Genomic DNA, 6,670 nt, shown 5'->3' with positions numbered 1-6,670 from the left:
CTGTAACGCCACTTCAGTCCTTGTTGAGATTAATAGCGGGCGCACACAGGAGCCATTAATGCTGAGGAGCCATTGTCCCACCTCTTCCCCAGTGCTACCCAGGGAGCCACAACCTCCATAATGGCTCCATTCTCTATATTAATGATGCTCCCTGGTCACATGAAAAAAGAAAAAAAGAAGAAAAAGATTTTTAGCTGTAAGCCTCGGTGAAACAAAAAGGAAAATGTGAAAAGGGGGAAGCAGGGAGACCTTCTGTCACCAGAAGAAGAAGGTGTTTTACTACAGGGGACTCAAGATGGCTCGTTATTAAAATTTAATGTGTATCGTGAGACTTTCAAACATAAACAATGTGGATATTTCCACAGACTCAAGTTCTTGAAAAAATGATATTCAGGGTAATATTTTAATCTTATTTTTACATTTGATCTATTTCTATTGTTTTAGGGAATTTTAAGTTTCCTTCTTTTGTTGCAGGAAAGAATCTGCCATGCTGAATCTGTGTGCTTTTACTACCAACTGGTAATTTAATTAAGGTTTATTATATTCATATTTTCTAGAGTACAAATCCCTGGGTGGTGTTGTTGGTCTTCTTTCTCTAGTTAGTGTTCCCCGCCACTGATGAAGTTCAATTTTTACAAGCCAAATTCAACTCGGATATGGGCAAAAATAGCCCTTTTGCCACAGTTTATGGGCAAAAGTTTTTGTCACATACATTATTAGGCTTTGACTTTAAAACATAAATGTTAAAATGGCATTTATCATCCCATTTATCTTATTATTATTTTAATTACAAGTATAGAAATTATACAGCAGGAAGAAGTGTTTCACTGAAAAAACTCAGGCTAGACTGACAGGCTGCTGCTTCAGGCCCCGCCTAGCAGGATGCTGATCGTCCAGTTCTGTAACAGTATCCAACTGGAGATAGACTGGTAGAATCTATCTCCACTTGGACCTCCGTGGTCTACTGTCATCAACCAGCAGAGGACTTCCTAAACTTTGTAGCAGTAGACACAAGATCCCAGCACACCAGTAACTATACCATAAGTCAGGTTTCACAAAGCAAAGTCAATATGAGAGTAGTGGTTGGAGTTTGTGGTATTTAGACTGTGATGTTACGAAGCAGTTTATATACTCTATATATAACCAGCTAGACAAACAGTGTCTTATACAACAGCCAACAAGTGTACACACGTCTGTATACGTTGGGCAATTTTAGTGCCTACTGAGTCCTGCAGAGGGCGAAGGAGACAGCCAGTCCACTGAACATCCCATCCACCTGAAACCCAAGAAGGACCTCTTAAAGAGAGTCACTTGCAATCAGAAAGCCCCCATTTAATTACAACACACAGGAAATTACTGAGTGAATGGGTCAGGCGCTGATAAGAGGCTGAGCTCTGGGGATGATAGCTCCTGAAACCCGAGGAGCCCCAATCTCAAAGCCAAATTATCACAAAGGCCAAGTCTGGAAGCCTGACAATCTGATTGTACTGTCATCCAGATTCATAATTAATACATTTATCAAATTAATCGCTGAAAAGAGCCCCGGCCTTGTGAACAGTAAGCAGATTCATTGGCCACTGGCTCAGCTTACCACTAATAACAGTGTTGTCAGTGGAAATAGGCCCAGAGTGGGCCGATGACCCGGACTTCATGACAGACAAATTGCGCATCAGTGTAGAGATGATATGGGGAATTTAGGGAGTAAAAGAAAGAAAAAAATGTCATTGTTTGGTGACAACCACAATTGTACCCTTGTTTCAGATTGTGAATGCCATGTTGGAGGAACATGAAAGGGATATTTACTGTTTGGATAGAGCTGAAAATATCTGCTGTTGTACCTGGTCTAACAAATCACTCATTAAAGGGACTTTAAGTAAAAAACTAGTATTTTGTACTTATAAAACTAACTAAAACAAAATAAAATGTACAGAAATTGCCTTAAGTTTTGGTTTTTGCCAACATGATTGTCAATATTTTAAACATTAGAATTTATAATGGCATTCAGATATGCATGCTGTATAAATTGCTATGTTTCTTCTAGTCTAATTAAAAAAAATTCCCTGACACATTCCAAAGTATTGTAAGAATTCATAATAATAATAATAATAATAATAATAATGATCCTAAAAGATAATAACAAATTGATTACATTTACTTTTCCCCCCTTATATAGTAAATTTCTACTCTGTGTACATAACACAGTTTATACAACTTGCCTCATTCATACAATCACTTAAAAAACAAAAACTAAAAAAAAACACAAGTGCTTTCTGTCTAACATTCTTGCCCATCTTCCCCAAGAATATTTGGCACACAGACTGCAGCGGACAGGTATCGAACCACCAACCTTCTGATTAGGAGGTTCCCTGGTCCTTCTGCAGATCCACAGTGGGGTTGCTGTGGCTCTGTGGGTAATATTAAAAATATTAAATTATAACTCCTGTAAATAGGCAATAAACACATACAATAGTGTTTCTTCAGAACAAAAACTAATGTTGTATCAGACATTAATAGAGTCTGATGCAATAATGAGTAAAAAGCATTTTTCAAACAAAGAACAAATTTATGTCTTCCCTGTGGTCGTTGTTTTGGTAAAAAAAAATTTGCTTTAGCTTTCCTTTTTTTTTTTACTCACCTTGTTAGTTAACAGATGAAAGCATCCAACTACCTTCCTAAATGGTAGTGACAGCCTGACAGAAAACTAAATGTATTCCCCCCTTAGCAGAGTTCCAGTGATAATGCAAACTGATTATTTGCATTGGCAAATGTGGACAGAAAAATAGTTCCTAATTTTTCTGAGTCACAGGGTCAAGTATGAAACCAAACACGCGTCATTTAGTTTATGTATACGTTAGAGAGGGCAAACATTTCTGCTGCTGACATCCTTATAGAAAAATAGCTTTACTGTGTTAACATTTTGGACGTTAGTGGTTCCCTGACTACAAATAGGATTAGTCACAACCCCAAAAACTGATCACAGACATCTTGTGTTGTCACCTTTAATAGAGTAGACCTTTTCTCTGCCGTGTCATCCCTGGTGCTATAGGGACTAATCACACATTGGTAACACATGGTAATTTAAAGCACTAATGAGAATACTGAAAAGCTGCTGGATGAGCTCCTGGATTTCCATCTGGGCCCCTGAAAAGACCATAATCACTGGTCAACAACCCAGGTCATTTGAAACTGACGATATTGCTGTAATTACATGATAAATGTCTTTGTTAACGATACCTAAAAACACACAGATTTAGCATTTTTGTTGTTTTCTTCAGACTGTATACTATGGATACTGTGGATTTCTTAAATAGGGATTGCCTCCTAATTTACTTAGTCTTTTTTAGTTTTTATGAAATGTTTTCTTATAGAACATAATGAATCTGACAATAAGGGCATTGAGGAAAAAATGTGTTTGAAATGGAATAATAATGCATTTGTACATTTTCTTATATTGCTGTTTCTCCAGAGAAATCGAGAAAACAACTGGAAAGTACTTCATCAGCAGGTGAGTTGCGCTCAACAACAAACGCATTCAGAAGTTTCAGTGTTTCAGTGCCGTGTTTCACAGGTTGAAACGTGACGTTGAGGACGAGGCAGTTTATTTCAGCTCATACTGATTTCGGCCTCTTTTCAAAACGAAAAGGAACAAGCGTTTCTTTTATGAAAAGACTGAAAGCTCAATTTGTCCTCTCTTGTTTACTCTGCGATAATGTTGTTTTGACATGTAGTCCTCAGCAGTGCTTATATAGTTGGTATTTATGCTGTCTATCAGGAGCTGGTTGAGGTCCTTTTCTGCACTGAGAGCCTGTGTGGTTCAGCTCTGGAGCCTGAATGGACCCACTCTTCACTGCCAACAACTGCAGCAGGCAGGTAGCAAAGGCTTTTCAGCAGGGCCAGCATGCATCACTCAACTTAGGAAGAGGGCTCTCTTCGTAATTGCCAACTATTACAATACGTGGCATGAGGGGTTCAACACTATTTTCAAACCTGATGAAATGGCATCAAGGCATCCTCTCACATCCAGTGATAATTGAACAATTAAACTTTAGCAGACAAATTACCTCTTCATAAAGCACAACTAATTATAACAGCAGGCCAGTCACAAAGAAGCTTATCCAGGGTCAGTCCTGGGGCTGATGTTCAGATTTTCATTATTAGATCAGGCTTAACTGTATTTATTGTATCAAATACATTTTTATTTGTCCATTTTGAGTTTCCTTTTTATGCAGTGCACCCCCAAAACAACTTTTTTTCAAGCATCCAGTCTGTTTCAGGGACCTAGGATATTTTCAGACCATTTATTTGAGACATCCAGCTGCAACCCCCCCTATTAAACATCTTGATTAGACAGGATTTAAATCACCCTATTTGATTGGGGCAGTTAAGCTCTTTATACTCTTCACTGTAAAATGCTAATTCTCTGTGAAACGAATGGACATGAATCCTCAGAGAGCATATGGAGAATCTCTCATATAAATAATTCACAGGAAATGAGTAAAAATTAGTGAGCAGAGCATCAGTGATGTTGCGCAGTCATTACTTCTGCAAATGAGGTATTTAATATGAAGGATTTAAAATGGAAATGTCATCAGTGTGAAAAATGACCTCCTTTTGCAGAGCAAGACACCTCATGTACACTGCAGCACAATACTAGCAATGTAAATGCATGAAATCCATACTACTAGCATTTTTTAGATTATGGTGTTTCCTTCTACTACTGCCACCAAGCCCTTTACACAATAGTAGCTAAGCCCCCAAGTGTGAACTCTGAGCCTAATTACCCTCACAAGGGGACCCGAAACCCCTCCGAAACTCCTCACGTGCACGCTGTGGAGCTCTTCAGGTGCATTACCGGTAGGTGAAAATTATATTGACGCTAACAATGGTGGCTTCAGGATCCACTTCAAGGATGCAATAGACTTGAAGAGCACCCATATTTTAGTCCAGGACAAAAGGCAGAAGATAACAGTGCAGGTTCTGCAGCAGCAGTATCTGTAAACAGTTTCAAATTTATCTGCAAAATACTTCTTTTTGAAAATTTGATGAGCCTAAAAGAGCATCGAATGAATCAGTGTAAAGTTTGTGCCAGACAAACACACACTCATGTCAATATTTGACACCATAAACTCCTCCCTTGGCCAGTCACCGATGAGACTCAGAGATTATGAATTTGATATTAATGCCGACCGAAAAGGCCAAACTGGGAGCACGGAGCACATTTAATATCTAAACGTGGCTCCTCTCGCACACACAAGTCATTTGCAAGTTCCAATACAAGATGATTATATGTGTTGATACATCAAGGCCAGAGATGAAATTGATTGCAAATGTATCATAAGGTGGTGATTGTAGACAATATTAAACTTCACAAAGGAGCTTTTGTTCTCAAATTCCTGCAGCGGTTCAGCCAGTATCGCCTCTGCTTTAATTTAATATCTATTTATTTTACTCCATTGTACGGGTTTTATTGAGGTTGCGCCTGCTTTATCGCCCCGATCTAAACCAGAAGTGAAGGTCAGGAGAGGCAGAGTGCCTCTGTTTATTGGCTTCCATTGAGCCCATATGAGCTGATTTGGCTATCTGCTCTTTCATAGTATTTTGTGCTATCCGGATATTGTTTATCACCGCATTGAGATATTCACTGTGTATTTACTGCTGAATTAAATATTCTTCATCACTTTTGTAATATCCTCTCTGTAGGCTCATGCAGGATGTGAGAATCCTGTTGGATGTGCCAGCAAATCCTCGCTGACGATCTATGAATTCAGGAAGAAAAAACAGCGTGGAACATATATTTGTCATCTGTGTATGCTTTGAAAATGTTAAGTCACACTATTTTAGGCAGCTTCACTATGTTATTTTGAAGTCTGGACTTGGTAGTGTGAATATTAACCCATTAACCCAAAAGCACATTCATATTCATCAGCATGTCCAAGATGTTCCAGTGACCTCAGATACAGTGTAATGTAAAAAAGAAAAAGCCCACTACTACCTGGACAAATCAAGGTTATTTGTGTATGCAAAAGTTTTGACGCACATTTCATGTTTTGCCTCCAAGGAGCCAGACTTTCTTGTATTTTTTAACATGGTTTTGAGCAATAGTTCTGCAGGGGGGTTGCTGCTTTTTCACACATTTTCAGTCTTTAGTCATTCCCTTCAGTTGCTCCATTTACTGTTCACTGAAGCCTCATCAGAAATGGTCTTAGTGGAAGGATGGCTGTCAAGAAGCCATTCTTAAAGAAGGGAAGTGGCTGAGATGTGCCAAATTATACAAAAACTGGACTGAAAATCAGTGGCAGCGGGTGTTATGAAGTGATGAATCTAAATTTAAAATTCATGTCGGTGTAAGCCATTTGTAAAGGTGGCTGTAGGTGGAGGTGGAGGTTCTTTCATGGTTTGGACCTGCATTTCATCATTTGATACAATTATGAATGCAGAAAAGTAAAAGTATGATTAGATTTTGATCCATCATGCAATGCCATCTACAAAATGCCTGACAGCAGTTTCAGTCATGGATTGGCCTCATCAGAACCCGGACCTCAACAGATACCAGAACAAAGGCAGACAAGATCCAAAGAAGACCAATGAATGTCCAATTGGTACCAGTTATCGAGCTGTTTTTCATACCATGGGAATGGAGTGATATTTTTCCTCCCAACACTATTTATTT

This window comes from Pundamilia nyererei, unplaced genomic scaffold, assembly GCF_000239375.1.
Source record: "Pundamilia nyererei isolate P.nyererei 1_Seehausen unplaced genomic scaffold, PunNye1.0 scaffold00069, whole genome shotgun sequence".
Lineage (NCBI taxonomy): Eukaryota > Metazoa > Chordata > Actinopteri > Cichliformes > Cichlidae > Pundamilia > Pundamilia nyererei.
Note: the sequence above shows the minus strand (reverse complement) of the source record.